The sequence below is a fragment of the Mirounga angustirostris genome, unplaced genomic scaffold (assembly GCF_029215605.1).
Source record: "Mirounga angustirostris isolate CCGP_5_RB_7025 unplaced genomic scaffold, mMirAng1.0.hap1 SCAF_7, whole genome shotgun sequence".
Lineage (NCBI taxonomy): Eukaryota > Metazoa > Chordata > Mammalia > Carnivora > Phocidae > Mirounga > Mirounga angustirostris.
The window spans coordinates 148422152-148439321 of NW_026991715.1; the positions used below are offsets into that span (position 1 = coordinate 148422152).

At 41.9% G+C, this 17170-nt stretch overlaps 1 protein-coding gene and 1 pseudogene across 1 annotated transcript in view; both read right to left on the minus strand.

Moving 5' to 3' along the window:
- The window catches only part of ADCY2 (adenylate cyclase 2), a 388875-nt gene that overhangs the window by 206167 nt on the left and 165538 nt on the right, over positions 1-17170 (minus strand). The window lies entirely within an intron of this gene.
- Positions 4644-6602, minus strand: LOC129045425 (SUMO-activating enzyme subunit 2-like; annotated as a pseudogene).

A 17170-nucleotide genomic window follows, 5' to 3' on the forward strand; every position in this document is an offset into this window, starting at 1 on the left:
GTTTGAGTCTGTATTCCATAAGAAGAACAATTCTACTCTCTTCTTTTTGAGTGAGTTTTAACAGCCTCTCTTTTATTTACTCAGCCCATCATTTGTTTCTCCTCCACTCCATCCTCATTAGTAACAGAGTCCCACGGAGGAAGAGAGAGATGTGAATATGTTCACAGTGGTGAACAGAGATGTACTCCATACTCCCTAACTCATGTCTTCCCCATACACATGAGGTCAGGCCAACAACTGTTTTTATTAAAGCCCCTGGCAAGGGCTCCTGGGTGGCTCAGTTGGTTAAGCGACTGCCTTCGGCTCAGGTCATGATCCTGAAATCCCGGGATCGAGTCCCGCATCGGGCTACCTGCTCAGCAGGGAGTCTGCTTCTCCCTCTCCCGCTCCCCCCTCTTGTGCTCTTTCTCTCTCTCACTCTCTCTCTCAAATAAATAAATAAAATCTTTAAAAAAAAAAAAAAGCCCCTGGCAAGATAAATTCACTTTCTTGAGTTGCAGTCCCCATTCATGAGCTAGTTTATATTAAAATAATATTCACTGAGCTCACGAGATAAGAAACTTCTTTGGTCTGAATACTAAAGTGCTCAGTATTGGAAACTTTCACACATGAAAAGTAACGTTTGGTAATATTCCAAAACAGTCTTGGGAGAAACTGCTCACAGGAAGAGCATTACCCGTGGAATATTGGTCACAGTATTTTATGGCTAAAACCAAGTCTCATATTGGCACTTTTATATCAAAAAATGTCAACCTAATACCTCTCAATGAGTGTTTTGGACACTCAAGTACATATTTCACTGATGTACCTCAGAGTTTTTAATGCAAATTTTGCATCGTCTCCAGAATAATACAACTCAGGAATTTCTGCACTGACGGTAGGCAGTGTAGGGTTCTGGAAGCCAGGATGCTCTGTACCCTTCTGTCCCACAGCATCTCTCTGCCTTGAGGTTTGCAGGCCACGGCTGCCTCTTGGACTTGGTGCCCCTTCTGCAAATGTCAGATCCATGGTCCACACAATTGGATCCCAACCTTCCCCCCCACCCAGAACCTAGTACTATCTGGACCTGGTTAACACTGCCCCACGTGTTATGAAAAGAACAGTAAGTAGATATTGCTGATAAAATCGACTCTTTTGTATGAACGACAAGCCTTTGATTTTATGAGTAACAGGCAGGACTAAAACGAATGCTGGGATGTAACAGATGAGTGCAGAGATGCATCCAGAAGGGACACCGGGCATCTACTCCCTCCCACAGCTCTCACTGATGTTCTGGGTGCTGCTCCTGGCTCCCAGATCTACCCCAAATGAACCAAATCAACCTTTAGATCATCTCCCAGAGAGAAAAGGCTTGGTGCCAAAAATATCTAACTAGGAAATGTGAGTATATAATATAAACCATCCAGCTATACGTTCTATCTTACATAACATGGCAAATCATAAATTACCAGGAGGAACTCTCTTTTTCATTAAGTTCACCTTTCCAAAGGAAATAAGCTACGTTTTGCTACTATTTATAGAGGTGCCTTTGTGGGGCAGTGTGTTTACTGTTCTACATAATTAAAGCAGGATTTTCTTGAAGTTGCCTGGTCCCCGATGAAGCCCAGAATTTTTGTTCAAATTTACTTCCTTCCAAGGCTCCCTGCTACAGAATGTTCCTCTGTTTTGCATTTATCGTGGGGACCCCTATTCAGTTTACTGCTCTGCTGGTCTGTGCACAATCCCCATGTGGACCCCACAGATGTTTTACAGGTGAATGGGTTCTTCTTTATTATTTTACAGTTTTGTTCTTTTTTTGGAAGTTCCCAAGATTTTAAATTCTTAAAAAATGTTAGCATTATATATTTTTTTCCAGTTCCAGGAAGAAACAGACACTGGGTTGAAAGTGTATGCTATCTGCCTGGTGAGTAGGGGTCGGTGGCCACCGCGGGAACTCCACTCCTGCCCACTGAGAGCACAATCTCCTTCCCCATTCTTCTGATTTTATCTTCTGTCTTCCAGGCAGAAATTATGCTTTATTTTCACATAGGTTGTGAGACAGCTCTTTGACCCTATTCTAGTAGTTTAGCAGTTACTAATAACAAATCTGTTTTTTTTTAATATAGGATCTTATTTTTAATTTATCCAAAAGATATCAACTTCCATTTGGCAGACATTTCCAGAGTCTTTTCTCATAATATTTAAAAATGATTTTCAGATGAATTATATTTGGATTAAAAAAAAACATATTAATAAATATTTAGGAGAACTTTTATAAAATACTGGGAATAGAGAAAATCCTTCTAGGGGCACCTGGGTGGCTCAGTCGTTAAGCGTCTGCCTTCGGCTCAGGTCATGATCCCAGGGTCCTGGGATCGAGCCCCACATCGGGCTCCCTGCTCCGCGGGAAGCCTGCTTCTCCCTCTCCCACTCCCTCTGCTTGTGTTCCCTCTCTCGCTGTGCCTCTCTCTGCCAAATAAATAAATAAAATCTTTAAAAAAAAGAAAGAAAAGAAAATCCTTCTAAATAAGACTGAGACCCAGAGGCAATAAAGGAAAAGTGTACATCTAAGTACCTACAATTTTAAATGGATAGTAAGAGCCACTATAAACAAAGACATGGGATAGGCTTGGGTAAATGTACTTGCAGCACATATAAAAAAATAAAAGCTTAATATTCCTGTTATAGATATAACCTGTACAAACTGAAAAGGAAAAAGACAACCCTATAGGGAAAAAAGATTTTAAAAGCTACCTCAAAGATGAAGCGATCTAAATGGCCAATCACCGTGAGCATCTTCTAAAGCTACAATGATTTACCTCCTACTAGAATTTTCAAGATGGCAATGAAACCACAATAAAATTGAATTCCCTTGAAAATTAAAAAAAGGACCACAGATTTAAATAGGAACCACTTGTTTTCAGTTTGAATGCTGTTTGTGATACCAGTATAAAAATAAGAAAAAAATCAAAATAGAAATTATAGAAATAAGCTTAATGAGTACAAAATAGATAAATAATTGAGATGGATTAACTAAAAAAATTAATTAAAGCTAACTTTTTAAATGCCCAGAAGCAAAAACACACCAAACTTCTTTTCCATATATATTAACATAACCACATGTATTTATTTTTTTTAAGATTTTATTTATTTGAGAGCAAGTGAGCACAGAGCGAGAGGGAGAGGGAGAAGCAGACTCCCGGCTGAGGAGGGAGCCCAACGTGGGGCTCGATCCCAGGACCCGGAGATCATGACCTGAGCCAAAGGCAGACATTTAATCAACTGAGCCACCCGGGCGCCCCATCACAACCACATTTATATTGCAAGTTCCTGTGGGCTGACTTTGTCCACAACATAACATTCATCACTCTTGGTAGTATTATTGAACTGTATAATGGCCCTGTCAAATAATTTTGTATATTATTTCATCTTTTCTGATGATGGAAAACAGGCAGTACTTTCGTAAGCTACTGAACTATTATCAGAGAGAAAAATCTTGCTTCCTATATATAGCCTCAAATGAACAACTTATTTTTTCCCAAGTGCAAACAAACACAAAATTCCCAATCTTTTCAATATGCCTTTGAATAAAGAGAACACAGAATTCTAGAATGACTTATAGAACTATACAACTATTTATTTTGAAGATTTATTTATTTGAGGGGGGAGGGGCACAGGGAGAGGGAGAGAGAACCCAGCGCGGAGCCTGACGTGGGACTCAATACCAGCAGCCTGAGATCATGACCTGAGCTGATACCAAGAGTCAGACACTTAACTGGCTGCGCCACCAAGGCGCCCCGCCCCCGCCAACCCACATACAACTCTTAAAAACAAAACTTTTTTTAAAAAGTTAGCCAAAGCTTCAATGCAGCCTTATTTTGCAGCAGTTTGTCTTGAATTTATACTCTCAGGAAGAGCCACTATCATTATCTGAGAAAAGGAAATTAAATGGCAGAATGAAAAGACTTCCAGTATCAATTAATAATCTCTACTATTCTATCATTTTTTGCAAGTGTCCCAAATTTAGCTTTCTTACACATTCTTTTTACATCATTATCTTTTTTTAACAAGTATGCAGATGCCATTTAGTATAATCCTTTTTGAGTTCTACAAAACATCAAATATAAATAACCTGAAACTGTAACCATACACAAAAATTGGCTTCTTACCCAGACATACCAGGCAGTAGAAGCTGAAAACTCGAGTAAATTAACATTGTTTTACATTAATATACATAGTGCCAGTTAACATTTAAGAAACATGTTTCAATGCATAGCACTTGATACTTCTTTGAATCTGTTTCAGTCAGTTAAGAGTATGAAAATGGTTCGATCTAGGCTAAAAATAATTCTTCTTCTAACCAAAAATAAAGGCATAATATTTATAACCAGGTATCAACTTTACTAAACCACAATATTTTAAAACTGTTAAATGATACCAAAGGGTATTTACATTAAAAAGGCAACATGCATCGTGTTGTCTCATCTCATGACTGGTTATGTACACACTTTGTTCAAAGGGCTTTAAAACTATATTCCTAGGGCGCCTGGGTGGCTCAGTTGGTTAAGCAACTGCCTTCGGCTCAGGTCATGATCCTGGAGTCCCGGGATCGAGTCCCGCGTCGGGCTCCCTGCTCGGCGGGGAGCCTGCTTCTCCCTCTGACCCTCCCCCCTCTCATGTGCTCTCTGTCTCTCTCATTCTCTCTGTCTCAAATAAATAAATAAAATCTTTAAAAAAACAAAAACAAAACAAAACAAAAACTATATTCCTACTTTCAATACAGCATACCGCAGTGTTTCTAATTGTTCTAGCAAAATGAATGCTTTCAAAGGGAGCAGAATCATCTTCAAGTCACTGGTGTCAATTTTTTCCCTTTGGAACAAAGAACATAACAAATAACCTGGTTCTGCCCAGTAAGAGGATTCTGTTTAGAGGCATTTCTGTTCAATCTAATGCTATAACATCATCAAGCTCTTCAGTCTGTTCTGTGCGGGACCTCTTGGCACTGATATTCTCTTTTCATCTAATTTCCTCTTGCGACCTCTCTCTTCCTCACTGATGTCATCATTATTTGAAGGACCTTCTTCATCTGAATCTACTGTGAGCATATCATCTTGCTCTTGTGCAGGGGATGTGGAAGGCTGAGCTCCATGTGGAAGGCTGAGCTCCATCGTCACTGCCATTGGTTATGCTTTTGGCAGCATCTCCGGCTTGTCTGGGCCCCACTTTTTCTGGGGCATTACCAACAACTACAGATTCAACATCCTTCCCTAGGTCCTCACTATGAAGGATGTTGACCAATAAAGTGTAGTCCTGAAGGAAGTCGTCTGCTTGAAGCTGGCTCCCATTTCTAATTCCAAATTCTGACAGCTTTTTGTGATTATTAGCTTCTGTCTCTCCCTCTTCTGAAGATACTAGGATTGTTCCTTTCCCATCTTCAATTTGGACATCTGGGAGCACCAGATGTCCATAGCAAATTTTTCTTTCACTATCTTATCCTGTAATGTGAGAACAGTCACTTTGTGGACATTCAGCCCAACAGTCACCTCTGGCTCACTGGCACATACATAACAATTAGGGTTAGGACGATCCAGTGCACAAGGCCCAAGAAGCTTCTTTCTTGGGTTTGGCTGTTTATTCAAAAAAATTGTTCTACACTGGTCTGTTTTTCCTGATAAGATCTTTAATCCTTCCAATACTATTAACCCAGCAATCACTGCCTTAGTAATAGCAGGAATAATGTTCCCTGCCATTGATTTTATATCAACTCTGCTCTTAATATTCATACTGAAAATATGCATCCTGAGGTTCACAGCAGAGGTGACAAAATCCACTGCAGACGGGTCATCCTTGTCCCATATGAGCTCAGCTCTATCCCCTTTTTCTGCTAAATGAACTCTCAAAGTCTCAGTGCTCTTTGAAAAAAGACATGCATAGCTCTTTACATCTAGAACGTGCTGTGCTGGTCTTTCAGACCTAACTGTGGTTCATTTTGTTGATCTGATGCATTGGTTTCTTCTCCTTGACTTTGTACTTCAGCCCAGTCCAATGGAACTGGAGGTTTCCTTTTCTGCCACAGTGTGTCCATTGTCAACAGATACTGGATATCATCTTTAAAAAGCTTGGTAAAAAGTTTAACCGGAACATATCCAGTTGATTTAGCCCATTTCTTAGTGGAAATACGTTTAATGTCACCATCTTCGTTAGATGCTCTGGCCCTGGCTTCAGCTTCCATTGGTTCCCAGGAAGCTTCAGGGTCAGCTCTGTCAGAGGGTACTTCTTGGTCAGCATCTTCCTCGCCAAACAACTGGTTGAACAAATACTTGTATGCCCAAACGATGCAATGAATAGGTTCAGAAGGGGTTGTTACCAATTGTGCAGCCAGGAAAAGTTCTCTGGGTTGGTCTGGGGTGACATTCATAACACTCAGTTACACGCTTTTTGATGGCAGTTACTTGCCCAAGGTAACCAGCAGTTCCACTCTCAATAAGAGGAACATCAGCCGCCAGACATACCCTATTAACACGGTTGCAGGCAGCTCTGTTATTTAAAGCATTCAAAACCAATATAAATTGTTGAAAAAATTCCACATTATAGTCAGCGTTCATGATGCTGTCATGGTAGGCTAAGATATTAGCTTTCGGGTAAAACTGCAGGACACTTTCTTTGGCAACCTGGGCCTTTGATCTTCCAACTTGTTTCTTTTGAAACAAAAACTGCCTGTTGAGGTTGCTGACATTGACAGTATGCAGATCGGTCAGGTCGGTGTGGGAGAAGCCGGCCAGCACGAGGTTCTTGAGGAGCTCGCAGTGGATGCCACCCACACCCACCACCAGCACCCGGCCCCCGGCCACAGCCCTGGTCGGCTCCCCGGGCAGTGCCCGCGACAATGCCGGGGCGGGACGACCACGAGCCCGCGGCGTAGGTGGAGGCGTGAGAACTGAGCCTACATCAGTATCTTTTTGTCTTTCTTGCTTAAGTACATGACCCCCCAGAATGACTCATTCCCTTCTGTCTCATTCCCAACAGGTCCTGCCAGCTTTGATTTTGATTTCCGTCGATGGAGTCTAAGTACTCCAGCCAGGCCTCTCTGTGCCAGGCACGCAATCTGCGAGCCAACCGTGTCTGATGCCCACAGGTGCAGGGAAGGAGGGAACAGTTCCATGACCAAGGGGACTTCTGGAATCAGTTGTGAAAGAGCCCATTTAACCTTGCTCAGTCAGTGCAAAGTTTATTTGATGGTTTTCACATATCTGGGGGGAGAAAGGCTTCGAGGGTGCTTCTTCCAGGTGAGAATGATCCCAAGTGCTGGGAGCACCTGGCAGTGCCGTGATGTATGTCACGGCATGGAAGCTTCTGGAAGCCCCGTGGAGGAGTAAGATGGAAACCTTTCTCAGATGCTCGAGCTTCGGGGGGACAACTGAAAGGGATCACCAAGGAAGGCCGGGCAGAATTTAGGGCCCAGGGAAGGTCCCTGTAGGCTTAGAAAGGACTTTGCACTACAAAATTAGATACTTACTTCTATTTTCCTTGATTTTAATGACTTTGTTTTTGTTCCTCTTGTTTTCCCTTAATTCTTCATTTGGAATTTATTTTGGTTGTTATTGGATGAAGGTCTACCATGATTTCTTTCTCTCTGTTGCCTAGCCAATGTCTCACACTATTTACTGAAAAACCTTTATTTTATTCACTGGTTGGTAACCCTGCCTTTGTAACATCTTAATTCTTTATATGTTTTAGAATCTCTTTCTTTGTTCCTTTTTCTCTTACAGGGCTTGGCAAACTGGGCCACAGGCCAAATCAGGTCTACAGTTTGTTTTTGTAAAGCTCTTGAGCTAAGAATGATTTTTTTTTCCCATTTTTATATGATTGGAAGAAAACAAAAGTAAGCAGTAAGATCTTTGGTGATACATAAAAATTATATGAATTTCAAATTTCAGCGTACATAAAGTTTTACTGAAACAAAGCATGTTCATTTGTTTATATACAATTTATGATCACTTTTGTACTATAACAGAAATGAAGAATTTGGCTCACAGGGCCAAAAGTAAGTATTGTCTGGCCCGGGATACGCCAGTCATGGTAATATTCCATTTATCTATTGATTCTAAACACATAACTGCCAAAGCAGATTTTATTAGGTACTATTTCTTATTTATTTTTTCCATGTAAAATACATATTTATTCAAATTACTGTTATGGACTGAGAGCTTGTGAGCCCTCCCCTTAATTCGTATGGTGATTCCCTAACCCCCAATGTGATGGTATTTGGAGATGGAGCCTTTGGGGGTAATGGGCTGACATCAAGAAGGCTGAGTCCCTGTCTGATGGAACCAGTGCCCCTCTAAGGAGAGATGCCCGGGACCTCATCTCTCCCAGCATGCATGAGAAGGCCACGTGATGATGTGGGGAAAAGCACCAGACCCTGGCCGCATTGGTACCTGATCTCACACCTGTAGCCTCCAGAATGGTGAGAAGATAAATTTCTGTCATCTAAGTCACCCAGTTTGAAGTATTATGGTAGCCTAGCAGACTACACGATTACCAAAAAAAGGCTCGTGGGGATGTTAACCATGTGTTAACATTATAAATGAATTTGGTAGGGATTGACACCGGTATAATATTTAGTATTTGCACCCAAATATGTCCCCACTTCCTATTTATTTGTACACGTATCCAAGACTTCAACACTGGCTGCTTTTTAAAATTACAATTCTAGTTTGAATTTCCACATCACTAATTTAGTGGAATTCTTTTTTTCTTGACCTCCAATTTTTCTTAGTAATTTATTCAGAAAAATCATACATTTAGAAGTATCTCCAGTAGAATCACTTCTTCTATTACAGTTTTCTGTATATTACTGAATATTATTGAAATAAGGAAAGTCTTATCAGCTTCTTGCATTGCTTCTAATCCCTTTTCTTGATTCTCTTGGGTTTTTCTGGTAACAACACATTATTTGCAATCATAATAATAGAGATAATAAAGAATAATTTTAAAATTTCACTTTTTCTCTCATATTTATGGGCTTTCTTCTTCACTGTGACTAACTGCACTGACTAGTATCATCATAATAATGTAATAACACTGCCTTGCAGTGGGGGGCAGGGTGGGGAGATGCCATGGACACTTGGTAGGTGAACTCCTAACCTATCCTTCCTCTAAGTGTTTTTATATCCTCCCTTCTGTCCCTTTTATGTGCTCTTCTTCTCATTTCTCTCCCTTACTTGTCCAGAACTTATAATGGAATCTTTAAATTGATTGCTGCCATTCTGAATATTGACTCCATTTCTGTTTTTAATTTAAGGGACAGGCCACATCCATGCAGTCATCTGGGGAGGCTTCTGTCAGCTAGGCATCTGGCCCAACATGAGACTCCAGGGATGCTGAGGTGAACCCAGCCATTCCCTGGAAGGTGCAGGGAATGTGTTCACAGTAAACACTGGAGAAGAAGAAGGGGTGGGAGTGGGGAAACTTCTCATTTTCCTTTGCTTCAGCTTTTTTTTTTTTTTAACTATGCCCATGTATCACATTTATAAGAAACATGAATGCTTTTGATATGAATGAAAGTACAAAATTGAGACTAGAATGATTAAATTAAAAAGAAAACAGTACATGTCACTGAACTACCTCACAACATCGTAGGGAAGGAGCCACACGAAGGCATCAAACTCAAGATACTGCCTGGGCTGCCAAAGTCAAGTGACTTGCAATTTACTGGGTCATCACTGAGAGCAGGGACACTGACCTGGGCAGGAAGCAGAGCAAGCGGAGACTTCCTGGACCAGGTGAGTTGAGTCCCAAGAGATGATGAAGTTAGTCATGTGAATAATATCATGTTGGGCTGAAAGAGAGGTCTCTGTGCCTTTGCAGACTAGGCTGTGGATCCTAACTCCACCTGTCATGGATTATCTACTTCTGGGTAGCTCCTACACATGGGAGCCTCAGACTCTTCACCTATAAACGTGGGGGTTAATATCTGTATATTTCTATGTCTATGTATGTATGTATGTATGTATGTAGCTATCCATTCCCTTCTTCCATCCTTCCCTTCCTTCCTCCCTCCCTCCATCTGATTATCTATGCATCTATTTATCTATCTATCTATCTATCTATCTATCTATCTATCTATCTATCCTCTTTCCCTCTGCAAATAGATAAATAGATGGATGCAGATATGGATATGAATTTGGATGCACATAGGCACAGACACAGAGTCTCCGTACCCATCCAGGTACAAGCTCACATCATGTGTACCTTCACTGGTCCCCCTGCCAGCATTTCAAGATGACTCTTCATTCACACACACGTTGTGATATAAGACTACTGATCACAGTCAGCAGATCCACAAGGCTACCTCTCTGCAGGCCTTTCTCTGACAGTCTTACACAAAGGTTATCACCAACATGTCTGGGCAAATTAGAGACTGCCACTGAGCCACCTTAACGCACCCCCTGGGAAGCACAGCACCCCAGGTCCCTGTCGAGGGCTTATTTGATCAGTTTCCTTCTATGCCGAAAGGCGGCCTGGTAGCCAACGTGATGAAATTTAATTAACTGCATATTTTCTTTCTGTCACATTTGTCAGAATTCATGAACAGACTTAGAACTGTCGGGTGCAGACGAATCACCTGCACTGAGGAGACCCCAGGGCGGGAAGGCAGGGCGGGTAAGTACAGGGAGTGAAAGAGGCGGCTAAAGGACAGGTCTGCACACGTATCCAAGACTTTAACACTGGCTGCTTTTTAAAATTACAATTCTAGTTTGAATTTCCACATCACTAATTTAGTGGAATTCCTTTTTTCTTGACCTCTAAACTGCCTCTATCACCTTGTCATGGATTAGCCCAAATCTATAATGCTGTTTTCCACAAAAATGAAATGAAATAATAAAATAAAATAAAATCGGTGAATTGTTTTCCTTCCAAATATAGTCATAATCATATCTATCGGTCTCAAGACAGAAAAATATAAACTAAGGTGGCTGAATCTGGGGACAAGCTTAGTATGGTATTTTCCTTTCAATTTTTTCTTATTTAAATTCAATTAGCCAACATAGAGTACATCATTAGTTTTTGATGTAGTGTTCAGTTTTTCATTAGTTACATACAACACCCACTGCTCATCACATCACGTTTCCTCCTTAATGCCCATCCCCCAGTTACCCGATCCCCCCACCCACCTCCCTTCCAGAAACCCTTAGTCTGTTTCCCAGAGTCAAGAGTCTCTCATGGATGAGTCTGCATTTCCTCACTTAATCTAGTAAACCTGCCTTTACGTTTATTGCTCTGTTTTACAGCTACTAGAATAGAAGGTAGTGTTTAAGGAAGCAGTAAAATGAATAATGTATTTTCACCCCAGAACAACAAGAGTGAGAAGACATGTGACAGTAAGCAGAGAGTAGGTGCAGGACAATCTCGCCAACAATTGGTGTTGTCATTCTTTTAAATTAAGCTATTTTGGTTTGTGGGTATTATCTCATTATGGTTTTAACTTGTTCATTAATGAATTGGAGGCCCTCTCATGGGCTTCTGGGGCATTTATATGCCATCCTTTGTGAAATGTCTGTTCAGATCCTTTGTCTCATTTTTGACAGGGCTGTTTTTCTTCATCTTATTGAATCTTTGTATATTCTGGATAAAAGTTTTTTGACCTACGTTTGGCAATACATTTCCCTATCTGTGGCTTACCGATTCATGTTCTAAACGGTGTTTTTGATGAGAAAACTTTATTTCCTTAAGGTTCTTCCTTTCTGTGTCCTGCATAAGAAGCCCATCCTCTACATCGGCCCCAACAAACACGTTCTTTTATGATTTCATTTAGGGGTTTTATACTTTCGGTTTTTTACATTTAGCTATGAATAGATGATTCATTTGGATTTAATTTCTTTATGATGAGAGGTAGAGATACAGGTTTTTTGTTTTTACTTTTTTCTTTTCATGTATATTCGGTTGTTTCAACAGCATTTTGAAGACTTTCATTTACCCGTGAGATTACTTTGGCATCTCCATCCAAAATCCATGGCTGCATTAGCAGGTCTATTGTGAACTCTCTGTGCTGATCCACTGCCCCACTGCTTGATCCTCATGCCAACACTAGCTGTCTTGACTACGAAAGCCAACCAAAGGGAATAGCTTAACTTTCCTCTACTTTTACATGATAATTTTGACTATCCTAAGTGCTTGGTAGTTCAGTATAAATTTTATAATCAGTTTATAAATTTCTACAAAAAGCTTGTTGGTTTTATAACTGGGACTGGTTGGTTGTACACGGCAATCTTGAGAAAATTTTGAGGCTTCCAATCCATGAGCACAATACATTGCTCCATTTATCCTGATTTATTTTTTATTTTATTTTATTTTTTTAAAGATTTTATTTATTTATTTGACAGAGAGAGATATAGCGAGAGCAGGAACACAAGCAAGGGGAGTGGGAGAGGGAGAAGCAGGCTTCCCACGGAGCAGGGAGCCCGATGTGGGGCTCGATCCCAGGACCCTGGGATCATGACCTGAGCCGAAGGCAGACGCTTAATGACTGAGCCACCCAGGCGCCCTATCCTGATTTATTTTTATTTTTATTTATTTATTTATCTGAGAGAGAGAAAGAGAGTGAGCGAGAGAGAGAGAGAGCACGAGCGGGTGAGGGGCAGGAGGAGAAGCAGGCTCCCCGCCCGCTGAGCTCGATCCAGGGACTCCTGGGTCATGGCCTGAGCCAAAGGCAGACGCTTAACCAACTGAACCACCCAGGTACCCCTAATTTGTTTTTTTTTAAAACATCTTTCAGCAGCTGTGTAATTTTAAATGCAGAGATCTCGCTTGTCTTTTTTTAAATGTATTACTCAGTATTTTGTTTGTTTACATAGCTATAAACAGAATTCTATTTTTACTTTTATTTTTCAATTCTTTTCCTGCCAGTATATAAAAATACAACCGATTTTTGTTTATTGGCTTTGTACCCCTCAACCTTGTTATGTTTGCGTATTGTTTACTTGATTCCTGAGGATTTCTGTGTAAATATTTGGTCCTCTGTGAAAAGAGACAGTTTTACTTGTTACTTTTTGTTTTATGCCTTTTATTTCTTTTTCTTGCCTCATTTCACTTGTATGACCTGCAGTAAAATACTGAATAGGAGTGCCTTGTCCCAAATCTGAGAGGAAGAGTGTTTAATATTTGGCCACTCTGTAGGGTGTTAGTGGTGCGTGTTTCATATATGTTCTTTATCGGCTTAAAAGTGTTTCCTTCTCTTCTAAGTTGTTGAGTGTCTTTATCATAGAAGGGTGTTGCTTTGTACCGAACGCTCTTCCATTTGTTGCAATACTGCATGGTTGCTCTCCTTTGTTCTGTAAACATGGTGGACTAACTTGATTAATTTTCATATGTTAAACTGGCCCTACATTCTTGGGGAAAACCCACGTGGTCCAGATAGATTGTCGTTTGTATGTATTGGTGGATTTGATGTGCTAAGATTTTAGTAAGGGTTTTGCATATAAATTCATTAGGAAGATGAGTCAGTCCCTTTCTTTCTTTGGACTATCTTTGTTAAGTTTTAGTAACCAGGTTATACTGGCCTCAAAGAATCAGTTGAGAGGCGTTCTTTCCATTTCTTTTTCTTTAAATAGTTTGTGTGAGATTGGTGTTATTTTTTTTCCCCTAATTATCAGCAATTCAGTCAAAGGGGATTTGTCTCTCATTCTTTCTCATTCTATCAGTTCTATTTTCAGTTATTGGAAGCACAGACATGTATCCGAGACTGTTCCGTCTTCCTAACGGAGGCACCATCAGATTGTGATGTGTCTGGTAACTCTGGGTCTTGAATGGGATCTTCACACGGCCACTGTGGCCTTATGGTGCTTGTCTGCATGGCGTGGCCCTCACGAGCCTTGTATCTTTAGCCTGTCTCTCCACTTCAAGTGCATCTCTTGCAACCAGCATGGTACTGCATCTTGCTTTTTACCTAGTCCAGTAATTTCAACCTCTTAGTGTATCCGGTCCACAGATTTTTGTTTCCATGAACCTGAGGAGGTAACCAATTCTAATCTGAGCCAGCCTTGTTAGAAAGGTTCCCCCCCCCGCTTCTAATTTTATTATTTTTTAAATTTAAGGTTCCTCCATGTCCTTTCATGGTTAGAAAGCTCATCTCTTTGTATCACTGAATACACTGTGTGGATGGACCACAGCTTATTTTTCTATTCAGTTGTTGAAAGACATCTGGTTGCTTCCAATTTCTGGCAATTATACATAAAGCTGCTATGAATGTGCGTGTGAAGGTTTTGGTGTGGATATAAGTTTTTTTTTTTTAAATCTCATTTGGATAAATACCTAGGAGCACAATTACTGGATCTCATAATAAGACTATTATTTTGCTTTATAAGATACCGCCAAACTATCTTCCAAAAAGGCTACCCCATCATGTCTATTAATAATTAATTATCCCTTCATTAATCTGTTTTGCCAGTGACAAAGCTCCTCTGCCGGTTTTCCTCGGGTTCTAGGGTTGGGGATTGTCTTGAACCAGTCAGAGTTCATCTGGAGCTGGAGAGGGAGCCCCCTGTCCGGACCACACCGCTGAGCGCGGGGGGCACAGGAAGCAAGGTGCCTCCCAGAATCACGCCTGTGACAGGAAGGACAGCGGAAGGAAGAGCGGCGACAGAGAGAACCAACAGCCTCAGCCGCCTCCTGACCAGTACGCCTTCTCCTTTCTTTTCTTTCAATTGGTTCATGACCGACATTTAGCACTGTATTGGGGTTAGGGGGACAACACAGCGATGGGATATTTGCATATTGCAAAAGGATCACCACAGTAAGTTGTTACCATCCATCACGTCACAGAATTACCACAAAACTTCCCTTGTGATGAGAACTTTTAAGATCTACTCTCTTGGCTACTTTCAATTACATACTACGGTTCTGCATACAGCCCATTCATTTGAAAATAGTTATTAACAAGGCGGGATTAGATCTACTATGCTACAGGTTGTTTTATGTCTGTCCCACCTGCTTTATGTTCCTCTTTTCCTCCTCTCTTTCCTTTAGGTCAATCGCTTTGGGTTTTGTTTTTTTTTTGTAAACTCCATTTCATTTAACCCGGTGACTCCTTGGCGACATCTCCAGTACCTGCTGTAGATGACAAGACACATTCCCAAGTTGCCCTCCCAGTGTGCCCGAGGACAGCAGCTGCCACCTCTGCTCCATCCTGGGGTTCTGTCCCGTCACTGCTTCTCCCAGGAGTCCGCCTGAGGGCTGCATGGGGTTCACGTGCAGCACCGGGGGCCTCGCTCTAAGGTTCCCTCCCCCCATGCCGGTGGCTGGCACGTCACCGCACTGTCTTACTGGTCGCCCAGTCCGGGAAAACTGCAGACTTCTTTCCGAGTTCGTCGCTCCCCGCCGGGCCTGACTGAGGCTTCCCCAAGGCCCCAAATCCAGAAGAACAGCTTCCATCCAAGCACTGACTCCCGGGTGCTTCTCCTTCTTCTAAGCCATTCTCCAGTGTTTTCGGGTAGTTTTCTTTCGTAGTTTATGCAGAGTTTGTAGTGTTATCTCGGGGATGATGAGTCTGAGAGGAGCTACTCTGCCATCAATGGAAGTGAAACTGCATGACCCATTGTACAGATGAGGAAAACTGAAGCCCAGAGGTTAACTCACTTTCCTAAGGCTTACCATTCATTCCAAGGGGGTAATGTTTGAGCAAAAGATGACGACTTTCCCTGCTTGAAAGGAACAGTGTCTGAGCGACCAACGGGGGGTCCTTACTTGCCGGGGTCTCTGTTCTCGCATCCCAGCTAAGCCACCAGGGAAGACTACACACAGACCCAGGAGGGCTGGTCCTGTACCGCATTCTACTGGGTGTTTTCAAGAAACTCCGCCCTGCTCAGGGCATGGAGGTGGTAAGAAACAGGGAGAAGGGGAGGGCAGGCCCAGAGGTGACTCCCTGTTCAAAGGTGAACCCAGATGGGAAGGGGAGTCGCATTAAGACAGCTCGCTGGGCGCTTGGGTAGCTCAGTCGGTTAAGCATCTGCCTTCAGCTCAGGTCATGATCTAAGGGTCCTGGGATGGAGCCCCTGCTCAGCGGGGAGCCTGCTCCTCCCCCCCCCCCGCCCCTCCCTCTGCTCATACTCTGTCTCTCTCAAAAAAATTAAAAAATCTTAAAAAAAAAAAAAAAAAAAGGCTGGCTCACACCATAGACTCAGGGAAAAGCAAGCTCTGAAAATAACAGACCTACCCACGATCCCCAAATACTCAATTACTTCAGAGAAATCACATAAACAAAGGATACATTCATTGCAAAAATACCCAAACAACAAGGCAAAAAGAAAAAACAAACACAAACTTGCTGAAAAATACCCAGGCAGCAGGTCAGAGCACATGAATGATAGTCTGGCATATGGAAAGGGTGAGAAGAGCTAAGTGTTTATGCTGGGTGGACCCTCAACGCTGTATTTATAGAACTTTCTAAATACAAGGGTGCGGGGGCTCATCCCAGACTTCTCTTGCGCTGTGACCATGGGTACCAGACCAGTGCACAGGTGAGCACTACAGAAGGCTTCCTTCTGCAGAAAATCCTCCATGTGCTCTCAGATACATCCAGTGCCAAGAAACCCAATGCCAAGTGATGCACATCAGAAACATTCTTGTTCTCTGCATCCTCGATCATTGCATATTATGCTGGTACCAATTGTCCAGGGTCACAGACATACAGAGCAGAGTTTCTCCCAGTAGCTGGAGGGAGCACACGGAGTACCATGGCTTTTCGAGAACACGGGAAGCTTCTACCAAGAGACTCACACCTGTGGTGCACTCCTCCTAGCACTCCCCTCCTGCCCAGTGGGAACAGCTACTTCTCTCTGGCCTCCTTCCTCTCCACAGGGGCCCCAGAACTTGACTTCCTGGCTACTCTTGTCGACAATCAAAATATAAGTGCTTTTAACCCCTTTCCTTTTCTCTGGTCCACTGGAGTCAGGTAACAAATTCTCAAAGCTTCCCTTTTCCTTCTGTTCTAGAAACAAATTTTGTTCTGGAAATTTTCCAAATTTTGTTTTAATTAATTCCTTATGAGTAATTGATTATCATAATGCTGAGAGTTATAAGGAAGTAGTCAAGGGGCAAACAGCACTATCGTAGAGGGTATTTATAACACGGAGGCAGCCTTCTCAGAAGTTTCCCCAGGTGTCCTTTGAGACATGACTGGAGCCACGTC